The following is a 14,327-nucleotide window of genomic DNA, read 5'->3' as shown; positions in this document are numbered from 1 at the left end:
TAGATTTTTGGTCTGTTTTCCAGTCTTAAATTTTGGTCTGTTCCTCACTCAAAGCTATCATATGATTTCAGAAGACTTGGATTATAATGCACACATCATGTGGACTACTCCTTTGGTGCTTTCATGTCAGTTGGGGTTACATTTACATTTATGCATTTGGCAGACGCTTTTATCCAAAGCGACTTACAGTGCACTTATTACAGGGACAATCCCCCTAGAGCAACCTGGAGTTAAGTGCCTTGCTCAAGGACACAATGGTGGTGGCTGTGGGGATTGAACCAGATTACCAGTTATGTGCTTTAGCCCACTATGCCTCCACCACTTCAATGGCTGGGTTGACAGCCATTGACCTCTTTATGCTTTCATTGGATGGAAAAAAACCAGCGTATTCAGAAAGCTGTTTTGCAAACATTGTTCATTTTTGCAGCTGAGTTCAGTGGCTCAAGTGTCCCAGAAATGACATACTTTAAAGGTTTGTTTGGGAACTGACATTGTGTATTTTATCCCAAGTTCTATCCTCTATATGTCACACTGAATCTATTTCCCAGGATTTTAAATTCTCCAAATATACGATAGAACACTTTATCACACCATTTAGGACTCCATACCATTCCAGAATCAAAGTTTTATAACCACATTTTGAATTACAGTCAAATCAGTGAATGAGCTATGCAAATTACAAAAGCAGCCAATCAGATAGCAGCATGTCTGCCCCGGTCTTTTCTAATTGGCAGTCGCAGAGCAGGTACATATGCAGCGTGCCAATCATGGTGCGAGTACTAAAAACTCATGAATATTAATAATGCCTTCCTGACGTTGTTCCGGAACCTTCCTGGAGCGTCCAAAAAAATGACATTATGAATATTAATGAGATGTGCGTTCGCTCTAGATGAGAAAAATTCGTAAATTCATCTTAGCGGACACACTTTTTCAATATTGTACAAGCGTCAGTATGTAAACACACAGCAAAGCAGTTATATTTGAAAGCTATGGAGTTATATGTGTGCCACAATTATGCATGCACAAAATATTATTTTGAGCGTGCAATCAGGGCCGTAGCAAAGTATTTTGGGCCCCCTGACTGTATATTGCTCTGGGCCTCTTTCCTATTAAAAAATACAGTTTATCAGTTTATCTGTGGATCTGTGGACCCCTAGAATCATTACCACCTTTCACCCCACTAGCTACGGCCCTGCATGCAATATGATATTTTGAGAGCACAAAAATGTTCTGTGTGCGCAAGATGATATTTTGAGCGCACAAAAAGGTATTTTGCACACGCCTGAACTCAGTTTTGTAAAGCAGTGTATTTTCTTGCAAAGATGAATTCACTTTGAGCAAACAAAAATCAATTTTGCACTTGAAAAATTTTCATTTGAATGTGAATTTGCACAGAATTCTGAAATGTTCGTAACTCCACTGTTTTCTGCGTGTGCAATATCTCACTCGCTCTCTCCTCATTCAGTATGCTGTTTTTATGAAGGTTATGCATTCTACCACAACCCTTCTGGCAAAATTGATTCAGGAGAAGAAATGGAAGAAAAGATAAAGAGGCTCTCCTGTCATAGTTTGGGGTAAATTAAATGTACAGTATATTGAACCTCAATAGTTTGAGACTGCAAAAAGTTGTAAAAAATAGAAAGAAATCCTTAGCATTGCATGATCCCAGGCTATTATATTTTGAAAAACTTACATTACAATAAATTAAGCCTTACAGTATTCCTGGTATGTCTATAATCCATGGGGTAAATACCTTATGTAATGATAAATGCATACAGTATATAAAGTGTGAACTGAACTTGGAGCATTGTGCCTGTTGGCTCTTCTGCAATATTTACACTGAGATGTTCATGGTTGCTGTAGCTACCTCAACTGTCCAATCGCAGAGCGCTTGTAAGCAGCTTCTAATAGCCAATCCTGATGTAGGGACTTGTTAGAATATGGTTGGAAAAGCAAACGAGCTGTCTAAAGTTCTGAGCGCACGCAGAGGGCATACGAGGAGAGAGAACAAGTGAGATCTTGTACACGCAAAAAAATGTATTAAGCTTTGCAAGAAGATACATTGCTTTACAAAACAGGTTTCAAGCGCGTACAAAATATATTTTTGTGTGTTCAAAATATCTTGTGCGCTCAAAATATCATGTTTTGTGCACTCAAAATATCATCTTGCGTGTGCAAAATTACTTTTTTGCACTCACAATATCATCTTGCGCACACAGAAAATCTTTGTGAGCTCAAAATATCATTTTGCATGCTCCAAATAAAATTTTGCAAGCATAGAAAGCTGATATAAACAAATTTAGAGGGCTGAGATGCATAAACTCCCCAGAGAGAAAAACATCCGGTTCAGGTAAGTGTGAAAACCTCCATTTCACCTCAGCCATCAGACTAAATGAAAAAGAGAATATTATATGGGAGACCGGGGCTAGATGTCACACTTTTTACTAGATTTATTTTGGAAAGTCAATTTCTGTATAGACACACAGCATAAAGTTTTGACTATAAAAAGCCATTGAACATTTCCACAGTTATTGCCCAGGACAAAAGATACATTTCACTGAACTCACATTGACGTTTTGTGACAACGTGCCACAATAGCAGAGACATGTTGTTAAACAATGGGGTAAGTTGTCACAATGGAACCTGCCAGTAATAGCCTACTTTAAGGTTTTTTAGCAAAATGTAAACAGTAACAATCAGCAAAATTGTAAAAGGTAACATAAAACTATCAGACCATTGTTTTGGAATATTGAAATATTGTAGTTAATAAATGTGTGTGTGTGTGTGTGTGTGTGTATATATTTATATATATATATATATATATATATATATATATATATATATATATATATATATATATATACGTTTACATGCAACACATGTGATAACCTGACATTTAAATATACCCTTGTTCAGAGAACATTCAACCTTTTGGGTAAAATATATCTTTTTTATATAGTTGACCCTTGCCTGAATGAAAGCTTGTGTGGGTTTATTGCATTACCCAAGAGCTATAACAAAACTATGATATTTAATGAAATATGATGAATGATGATACATGATAAAAATGAGCTCCCCATGGAACAATGACTGTTCATCATACTTAATTTTGGCTTCACATGCGTATGCCTTATACACTAGAAGTGTTTTGTTCATGAAGTGTTTTTGAATGAATCTTTAAGCGGATGAGTCATTCTCATTCAATTCTATTGTTTCAATCATGAGCGACTCTGTGTTTGTTTTATTCAATGACTCACTCATAACACATAAAATATGCACATTTGTCTCCACCTACTTGCGTTAAAATGTACACTGCCAGACAAAGGTTTGGACTAATGTATAGATTTTGCTCTTATGGAAAGAAATTGGTACTTTAATTCACCAAAGTGGAATTCAACTGATCACAATGTATAGTCAGGACATTAATAATGTGAAAAATTACTATTACAATTTGAAAAAATAATTCTTCTTAAACTACTTCAAAGAGTTCTCTTCAAAAATCCTCCACGTGCAGCAATGACAGCTTTGCAGATCCTTGGCATTCTAGCTGTCAGTTTGTTCAGATACTCAGGTGACATTTCACCCCACACTTCCTGTAGCACTTGCCATAGATGTGACTGTCTTCTCAGGCCCTTCTCACACACCTTACAGTCTAGCTGATCCCACAAAAGCTCAATGGGGTTAAGATCCAGAACACTCTTTTCCAATTATCTGTTGTCCAATGTCTGTGTTTCTTTGCCCACTCTAACCTTTTCTTTTTGTTTTTCTGTTTCAAAAGTGGCTTTTTCTTTGCAATTCTTCCCATAAGGCCTGCACCCCTGAGTCTTCTCTTTACTGTTGGACATGAAACTGGTGTTGAGCGGGTAGAATTCAATGAAGCTGTCAGCTGAGGACATGTGAGGCGTCTATTTCTCAAACTAGAGACTCTGATGTACTTATCCTCTTGTTTAGTTGTACATCTGGTCTTCCACATCTCTTTCTGTCCTTGTTAGAGACAGTTGTCCTTTGTCTTTGAAGACTGTAGTGTACACCTTTGTATGAAATCTTCAGTTTTTTGGCAATTTCAAGCATTGTATAGCCTTCATTCCTCAAAACAATGATTGACTGATGAGTTTCTAGAGAAAGCAGTTTCTTTTTTTTTTTTGCCATTTTTGACCTAATATTGACCTTAAGACATGCCAGTCTATTGCATACTGTGGCAACTCAAAAACAAACACAAAGACAATGTTAAGCTTCATTTAATGAACCAAATATCTTTCAGCTGTGTTTGATATAATGGCAAGTGATTTTCTAGTATCAAATGATCAATTTATCATGATTACTCAAGGATAAGGTGTTGGAGTGATGGCTGCTGTCTAGATTTGATCAAAAATGACTTTTTTCAAATAGTGATGGTGCTGTTTTTTACATCAGTAATGTCCTGACTATACTTTGTGATCAGTTGAATGCCACTTTGGTGAATTAAAGTACCAATTTCCTCCCGAAACAGCAAAATCTGTACATTATTCCAAACTTTTGGCTCTCACCAGAAGCTAACACAGTGGCTGGCCGGTAATAAAGTAAAATGTTTTCTAGCAGAGTATTTATTGGATTATGATGATCTTGTTATCTACTTCTGAATTTGATTTCATAACTATTTATTTCAATTAGTTGAAATTACTTTGCAGTATTTTACATAAATGGAAGGTATACTGGGAGTTTTTATAGGATATATATTTATAGTATAGAAAAAAGCCGAAAGAATGCCCCTGATATTGAATTCCAGTGGGCAAATACTGCCCCTGAATGCAAAGTTAAAGGTGAAATGTGTAATTTCTCCTTTATTTTTCTCCTGTAATTTCTTCTTAAAATAAAGTGTAGGATAGGACGCAGGCTCAAATCTGCATTAATTGGTAATAAAATGTGACCTCATCTTCATCAAAGTCACAAGTATAGAAAAACCACAATGTGCTTCAGCTAACAACACAGAAACAATTATAATATTTCATGTCTTTACTGAACACATCTCATTAAACATTCACATTGTTGTGGAAAAAGTATGTGAACCCCTAGGCAAATGACATCAACAAATGCTGATTAGAGTCAGGAGTTGGCAAACCTGGCATTTAATTAATGAAACGAGATTGGAGGTGTGGGTTAGAGCTACTTTGACTTATAAAAAGCACTCAAACATTTTGAGTTTGCTATTCACAAGAAGCATCTGCTAATGTGGACCATGCCTCACAAAAAAGAGATATCAGAAGACATACGATTAAGAATTGTTGCTTTACATAAAGCTGGAAAGTGTTATAAAGTTATCTCGAAGAGTTTAGATATTCATCTGTTTACAGTTAGACAAATTGTTTATAAATGGAGAAGATTTAGTACTGTGGGTACTCTCCCTAGAAGTGGCCGTCCAGCCAAGATGACTCAAAGAGCACACCGCAGAATGCTCAATAATTTCTCCCCCGCTAGTGTCACGATAATGACTTTGTTTTCAAACAGATAGTTCTTGCACTTTTCGGGGGAAGCAACCTTTGAATGGCTTACATATAGTTGTTTCTGCGTATTAAGCTGGGATACGAGAGTATTTTAACCGTGAAAAGAACTACTCCCATCACCTTATTACTGGCACTAGGTGACAGTATGAGGCTTTGAATCAGCACATGTTAATTCAAATCTCTCTGCTCTCTATTACTTATGCAAATATTCAACGTGAAATGAATGAGCTTGGCCTGCAGTGTGAATTGAAAGCAGTCCTGTTGCTTCTCATTAAGGTAACAGATCGTAGCGGGACTCTTTCTGTGTCACAGTAAAGTGGTTTTATAGGGTTTTCTTGCATTAGGCTGTTAGGTAAAGCCGTTCCACATATGTCTCTCTGGGGACAGTGGTGTAGAATGGATCGAAGCTCAGAGAGAGAGAGGTGCTAGGGATAAAGGAAGCTCACATCATTAAGTGTGTCATAAAGCACAATTGTCTGCTTTGATTGCCTGCACTGTGAATATTCAAATAGCTAACAACCAACCAGTGAAACAAGCCATTCTGCTTGATGAAGAGAACCGTGGAGTTACAACACTCTGTGTAAAAATGTTACTTATATTGCATTGTATTTTATTTATTTAAAAAAAATAAAACAAGCCATACTACTACGAGACGGAAAAATCGTACAAGCTGGGTCGAACAAAAAAAGTACAACTTTTGTGCCTATAGAGAAAAATAAACAATCCAACGAATGTTGTTATTAAGATTTTTCCTAAGTTTAAACTCTAACCTAAATCTAAACCTAACCATAAACCCTTTTCCCCAAACCCTCAAGCTAACCAGGATTTTCATCGGTTTTGTGTACCACAGAAGAAAGAAAACATCAGAGTTTGGAATGAGATGAAATATTTAGTCTAAGTGTAACCAAATTTATTCACAAATGTTTTGTTTCTTAAAATTAGGGCTGTCACGATTATGAAACTGGGCTGACAATTAATTGTCAAACAAATAAGTATGATAATGATCTGTTTTAGGGCTTTCATGATTAATTGTCATACTTCTTAAAGGGATAGTTCACCCAAAAATGAAAATTCTCTCATCATTTACTTACCCTCCTGCCATCCCAGATGTGTATGGTTGTCTTTCTTCAGCAGAACACATTTGAAGAAAAATAGAAAAATATCTCAGCTCAGTAGGTCCTTATAATGAAAGTGGATGGTAACATGATTTTTGATGCTCCAAAAAGCACAAACAATCAGCATTAACATCATCCATACGACTTCAGTTATTAAATGAATGTCTTATAATGTGATGCGATCACTTTTGGTCAAGTCAAGTCATTTTTATTTGTATAGCGCCTTTCAAAACACACATCATTTCAAAGCAGCTTTACAGAAAATCATGCATTAATAGAAAATATGTAATATCTATAAAGTCTTAGAGTCATCATTGTGTAATTGTAAATTATGTATAAAAATAAGTAATTAAATAATAACTGTATTTATAACCCCAGTGAGCAAGCTGAAGGCGACTGTGGCAAGAAACACAAAACTCCATAAGATGTTGGTTAATGGAGAAAAATAACCTTGAGAGAAACCAGACTCACTGTGGGGGCCAGTTCCCCTCTGACTAAACATCATGAATATAATGCCAATATTAGTTATTTATGTGCAGTGCAGGTCATGATTTAAAATTATTAAACTAAGTAAGTGTTAAGGGCCAGCGATTAAACACAGATTTTGTATGAACTGTAAGATTAATGACTAATGACTTTGAAGTTCATCCTGGATTAACTGGAGAAGTTCACATAGATGCATTGTCCTTGTTAGTTGGCTGATGAAGGGTTTTGTTGGCAATTAATTGATAGTCTATGTAATACATTTCTAGAGTGTAGTCAATCATTAGACTGAGGTGATGCAGGCAGAGATCAGTGAGGTGCATCGCAGTTCAACCGGCCGGTAATTTCGGTGAGGTCTATCCTGAAGTCCAAGGTTCAGGCAGTGGCATATGATGAATCCCATGTCTTATGGTTGGAGTAGGCATCAGTTCATCCTCTGAAGTCCATCGTAATAGACTGAAGTGATGTTTGGCTGGCACCGGCTGCATTTAGTCGTCATCACTCAGAGACACGTAACAGTGGAGTCCGACACCAAGCAGGAACGGAGCTGGATCTGGCCGGTTCTGGTGACCTCTGGATAGGAGTCCCGAGGTTGAGACAGGGATACAAATAGAATAATATTACCGTAGATGCTATTAACTTTTTTGCAGAGTCATAGATCATGATCAGTGTTTCAGGTTCAGGCAGACCTAACTAAAGCAGCCTAATTGTGAGTTGAAGGATAAATTAGGTGTATGCCTGGATAAATAGTTGAGTCTTTAGTCTAGACTGAGTGAGTGTGTCTGCATCTCGAACAGTGTTAGGGAGACTATTCCATAGTTTAGGAGCCAAATAAGAAAAGGATCTACCTCCTTTTGTGGATTTTGATATTCTAGGAACTATTAACAGGCCAGAATTTTGCGATCATAATGAACGTGATGGAGTATAGCGTGGTAGAAGGTCACTTAAGTACTGTGGAGCTAGACCATTCAAAGCTTTGTATGTAGTTAACAGAATTTTAAGATTAATATGAAATTTAACAGGTAGCCAATGTAACGACGATAGAATGGGGCTAATATGATCATATTTCTTGGTTCTCATCAGCACTCTGGCTGCTGCATTTTGAACCAATGGAAGTTTATTTATTGAACTTGCTGGACATCCTCCCAGTAATGCATTACACTAATCTAGTCTTGAGGTCATGAACGCATGGAACACATTTTGGTGTCACATTCTAAGAGTCGCACCTTTTTGTACAAGTCAAGTCACTCGATGGGCCATATTTTAAGAGCACTAGTTCTAAGCTTAGTGCTATGACAAAAGTCATAAGCGTAGTCAGTGGGCATGGCCATGAAGTTTTGGTATTTTCGTGCAAGCTTGCGCTAAGTCTAGACGCAAATGAGTTTGGCGAAATTGCTCACGCAAAGTGCTAAGTGCAATTTAATTCTGAGGTTCTTCTCCGGCACCAGCAATATAAACAAAGACAGCACATTCAAGAAGTTGGTAGTGTAAATGGACTGTATGCAATGAATTAAAAGAATAGAAATATGGACTTACATTCTTTTGTGCATTAACTGCGTCCTTGATGAATGTCAGGCATATTTATGTCAGTGACACGCTTCTTTTATAGGCATGGAAAGTGTGATTCATGTCAGGATTTTGATGTAGGCTCCATTACATTATAGAGAATGTAAGTATTATTCATTATTTTCATCTACTGACACACAAATCATGGCTAGTATTAACCGTAATTGTATTGATTTTAATTTTGAAAATTTCAATTCATTGACTGAAACACGAATAAATTAAACCAAAAATATTTCTAAATTCAAATTACACTTTAAACCTATACAGTAATAAATATGAGTAACTGACAAATAAACCATGACCTCTAGAAAGTTTAACACCACATTTAACACAACTCATTAATATTTGTTTCATAAAACTGCTTATAAAGTGATTGTCAGGGACATAATTTGATGTTCCACTGTACTTTCAGAGTTTGGACATAACCTTTATTACCCTCTGCTGGTGGAATCTCAAACTGCAAATGCAGGAACTGAGTTTAGACTTTGCTTTGCAAACAGACATGCTTTTGAAACATCTTAGCGCAATGACATATTTTTCAGGAAAATAGCTAATTATGCTTTGCACTACCATACAACACACCCACAGTTTGCACAATATACACCCACAGATAGCGCAAAGACTCCCACCCACGCCCACTTGCGCTTTGCGCTGGCAAGACAAATTGTGCTTATAATTAGCGCTCTCATGAAAACCGGATAAGACGTTGTGCATGGTTGTTGCGGGTAGCTCTGTGCTTAGCGCTGTCATGAAAATAGAGCCTGATATCTTAAGGGAAGGTCACACAAGACATTTTTTAATGCAATGGACAAGGATATGATGTCACTTGGGTTCTGGTGTAAGTAAGTAATACATCACAAATAAAAAATAATAATGTATTTAAAATGTTAAAATGTATTGTCTACTCACTTTCCTGCAACAATAAAACACGGCACATGCAGAATACACAAATATGTATTCATTGTATTGAGCCAAGAGGTCAGCGTGTGGCGTTTTGATCTCCTGTTGGTCACGCATCCTCTCGTCATATGGATTCACAGGTCAGATTTCGCTAAAATTGAACTCCTGTATGCAGCGAAGTACGAAATGTCTTCACATGAGCTTTCGTTTCCAGTCTCCTGTGTTCGGATGCGTTTGAATGGATTGTGACGTGTAGTGTGACCGCCCCTTTACAATCTCGTACAAATTATTACGAGTTGTCATGAGACTATGTTGTTTATATTTATTTTAAATTTGTTAAAATTTTAATTTGTAGAGACTTTGATCTAGTATGTAAAGGTTTCCAATGTATAATAGTGATATATAAATGTATGCATAGCCAGTAGGGGTGTAATGGTACATGTATTCGTCCCGAACCGTCGTGGTACTGACATCACGGTTCGGTGCATACAGTCAGACGAAGAATATATCTGAGTCAGTCACAGGCGATCCACACTCCAATCCAGAAGGGGGCACGCGCGGTAATGCAACACTGTTTGCTAACCGCCACAACAGGAAAAAGAGCAGAAGAAGAAGAGACCATCTATGCACCAACCCAAAACAAGAATGGCTTCTCTTAATGCACAAGTTTTATTTTTCATTATTATATTTATTTTGTACTTTTATAACACAAGAGATGCTTTTCAGTTTTGTAGCTGATTGTGACCAAATACCTTGTGTTTTTTTATCAACCCTACAAAATTATGGCCTGTGCAAGAGTGCATTCTGTTTACTGCTTAGTGCTTAATACACTAAAGGAGGCTGTACTGTACCAACTACATCAGGGGGGACTAAATGCCGCTAGGTGGAACAAACTGTAATTTACACTACTGTCTGTTCAAAATAAATGAAAAGAAACCTAGCGTTTGGGATTTGTTGCTTTTTCCTGTTGTACCGAACTCGTATCGAACCGTGATCCCAAAACCGAGGTACATACTGAACTTTGACTTCTGTGTACCGTTACACCCCTAATAGTCAACATAACATCTAATGATTTTCGAAACAATAAAATGGTAAAACCTAACAAATATAGGGGGGAAAAACACAAAACCTTTGTTTAATATCTAAATTGTTTCTCAGAAGTGAGATTAAATAAAGAGCACATGCAGAAATCTGGATCAAAGATTAAATCAAAGATTTGATTACTGATTCTTGGCACTGTTCACACCTCATTTTAAGATCAGTCTGCTTTCATTAATTGAAATTCAGAGTTCACAGATGAAGTTTCTGCTGAGCAACAACTGTTGTTCTGCGGTTTGACTGGAAGATGTGTTTATATTTGTGTTGCAGCTGTTTCAAAGTGCTCTGTCACAGGTGTTTGAATCTGAATCTTGAATGTTTGAATCTTTCAGCTGTACATCAATGAGGGCTTTTTTTCTTAATGAGCAGCTGCAGTTGCCATGGATGCATGTTACAATTCATCTGCACATCTGCATGCATCTGACAGCTGAGAAGAGGAACTGTGGCGTGCTTATTTACCCACCCTACTGTCATAAACGGCTCTTTCAGTGGCATCCATGAATCAGTGGAATCTGCTGTGGTGGAATTTGGTCATTTGTGTAACATTGCCACAACGAAAGGCGGCCCAGGTGGACAGAAATTATTTCAAGCTGATTCCAATTTCACTTCTGTATCCATTATCTACTTAAGTGTCAAACAAGATGTTACCTTGCCAACGTTTTTGTATCTGCCGAAATTACATCAGATATGTCTGTATTAAACTGGGTAAAATCACATCAGGACTCCTGCATCACAGTGAGATATCGCTTTTTTTCTTACAAGACGCTTCTTTGGGCGAGTAATTTCATGCCGTTAGATGCAATCTCAGGCAGCTGAGAGGATTTTACACATCAGCTTTTTTACAGTTGTGTATTCAGCACCAAAAGTGGAGATATGTGCTCTCTGTTGTCATATGGTAATAGTATAGGAGCAGTTTATTTGTAATAGCTGGGAAATGGTGTTGGGTTATCTAGATAAACAAATTATATCTTGATATTTTTCAGTTTTTAACAATATTCAATACACAGTATATATTTATTAGGGGTTCAAGCCCAAATGGCTGAAACCCTATTGCATTTGTAAGGATTATTAGGGGGCCAAGCAACGAAGGTGCTGGAACCCTATTGTATCCGTTAGAATTTTCTTCTTATTATTATTTTTCTGCCATAAAAGCGAATGGGCAGCAAAGACTGTAGGTCCTAGAGACACCAAACTTGGCAGGGTGGTTCCAAATTCCGACCGCTACTCAGGCACATACACGCACATCCATCCGACTCTAGGTGGCGCTATAATAAGCACTTTTACGTTTTGGCTCATATCTCTGCAACTATGAGGGCTAAAATCAAAATACTTGTTTTCCTCTGATTATTTGAGTCAAGCCCAACAAAACGTATTTCATACCGATTTCATTTGTTCAAAAATTTCAATACATAAAATCGTTCCGAAGATATTAACGATACAATTCCTTCGGTTTAATTCAATTTGAGTAATTGATCAATATCTACTCAACGCAAACTCTAAACGTAACCAAACTCGGTATACGTAGTCAGCAAGGCATTTTGACTGTCATAACTTCGCAGCCGTTTGAGTGACAAAGTTCAAATTAAATATGCATCTTCAAGTGCTAACATAGTCTTAAAAAATCGATTCGACAAATCAACAAATATGACCGCCAACGGCCAATCAAATTTCAGCACCTACTATAAAAACTCATATTGGGAATGGCCGATGGTTATGAAACTTACTATACTCAAGCATTTTGTGACAATCGGCCACATGGTGGCGCTATAATTAGCTAATTTGCGTTTTTGCTAATATCTCTGGAACCATATAGGCTAGAATAAAATTCTAAAGCTTTTCTGAATCCATCAGTGCCCCCAAATCATATGGTGACATGGATTTCCATTTCCACAGCAAACATTTTCTAAGACTTTGATTTATTTGAATAAACGACTTTTTCTAACTCAACCTAGGCCGTTTGTCCAATTTGCACGAAACTTGGTATAAATGATCTACAGACCCTCCTGACAAAAGTTGTTCAAAGAATTTTGATATGTCAAATCGTTCCTAAGATATAAACAAATGTGTTTTGGCATGTGGCCTATAATGACTAATTAGCCTGTATCTTGGGAGTGCATTTTTAAGCTTAACAAAAATGTATAAATATGGACAAGAGAACACTCTGAGGTAACATGCCAAATTTCGTTCATTTTTTAACTAGGGGCGCTATAACTTAAAAAATCTAATTTTTGCAACTGTGCTCAAAGCAGTTTAATTGTCACACATAGTTGTGTCCACAGCATCCACAGGATCTTTTCTGTCAAATGTTATTATTTTAGTCATCTCGCCATACTTGCTTGGCCACCGACAATCGCCACTTGCGGCTATATTTATTATTATTAGTATTCTTCTGTCCTAAAACTGATCATGCAGATCAAACTGTAAGGCCTAGAGACTTGAAACTTTGGGGAATGGTACTACTCTGGCTGGCTAGCCATACGCATTAACTCGTCCCGATCGGGGGTTGGTGCTACAGTGAATTAAAAAAAAAAAAAGCAAAAAAACATTTTGGGCCATCAAATATTTGCTCCGCCCTTTTGTTTTCCCACTATTTTGGATTGTTTGAAAAAAATAAATAAAAACAAACCAGTCCTAGGCCGTGCGCACGATCGGAACCAAACCAGTGCAGAACAATTCAGCAGAGTTCCAATATGAAACTTTATCAAAGGAAATTTGAAATTTCGATTTCGATAGCGGGCGTGGCCACTTTAACTAAAATGGTTATAACTCATGAATGGAAAAAGATATAATCACCAAACACACATATGTATGGGGTCATTCTGAGGACTATGGAACCCTTGGTCCGATCAACTTGAACTTTTGCATGCAGTGTCTTTGTCTCATATCTTGAAAAACATGTCCGCCATCAACCAATCAACTTATCAGCTATTAAATAGAGTTAGAAAAGGCAGATCAGAATGAAACGTGGTAGGCCTATTTGTCTCTTGGTCCAAGAAGTCTGTGCAAAATGTGAAAAAAATTGGCCATATAAATCATTGTATATACCGCTGTGTTTCACTCAGACACACGTTATTCATACCATATGATATATTACTTCATTCTGACAACTGTGCCTCAAGAAGTATTGTGTGAATCAAATCGTTTGTTAAATATTTAAGATTATTTAAAAAAAACCTACTTTTTCAAACTAGTCATAGGCCGTTCACCCGATCGGAACCAAACCAGTGAAGAGAGATTCTCTGGAGACCCAGTATCAATGATTATTTAAAAAAGGTTGAACTTTTGATTCATCATCGCAACAGTATCCCAAAGTGGGCGTGGCCACATTTACTTAAATGGTTATAACTCTTGAACAGAATGAGATATTATCACCAAATTTTGGACATTTATGTAGGACGTCAATCTGAGGACACATTAAAACAATTGCGCACTTCTGCCTCATGAATATGAAAAATGCCATATGTCTGTGCTACCTAACATGATGGTTCTGAAAAATTAAGGCACTTTATCATTGTTTTAGGTGCTAATGGACTGTCTAATTAATACTTAATATTGGTTGCATATGTACTTAAAGGACCTTAATAGCTTGAAGCCCATTAATTGCTGCTTGCACCTGTATTATTTTTGTGTTTGCTCTGAGATTGCAAAAAAAGGTGTTTTTCAAAAGACCAAATGACCATTGTAC

The sequence above is a fragment of the Myxocyprinus asiaticus genome, chromosome 9, assembly GCF_019703515.2.
Source record: "Myxocyprinus asiaticus isolate MX2 ecotype Aquarium Trade chromosome 9, UBuf_Myxa_2, whole genome shotgun sequence".
Taxonomy (NCBI): Eukaryota; Metazoa; Chordata; class Actinopteri; order Cypriniformes; family Catostomidae; genus Myxocyprinus; species Myxocyprinus asiaticus.
This window is presented reverse-complemented; position numbering follows the sequence as displayed.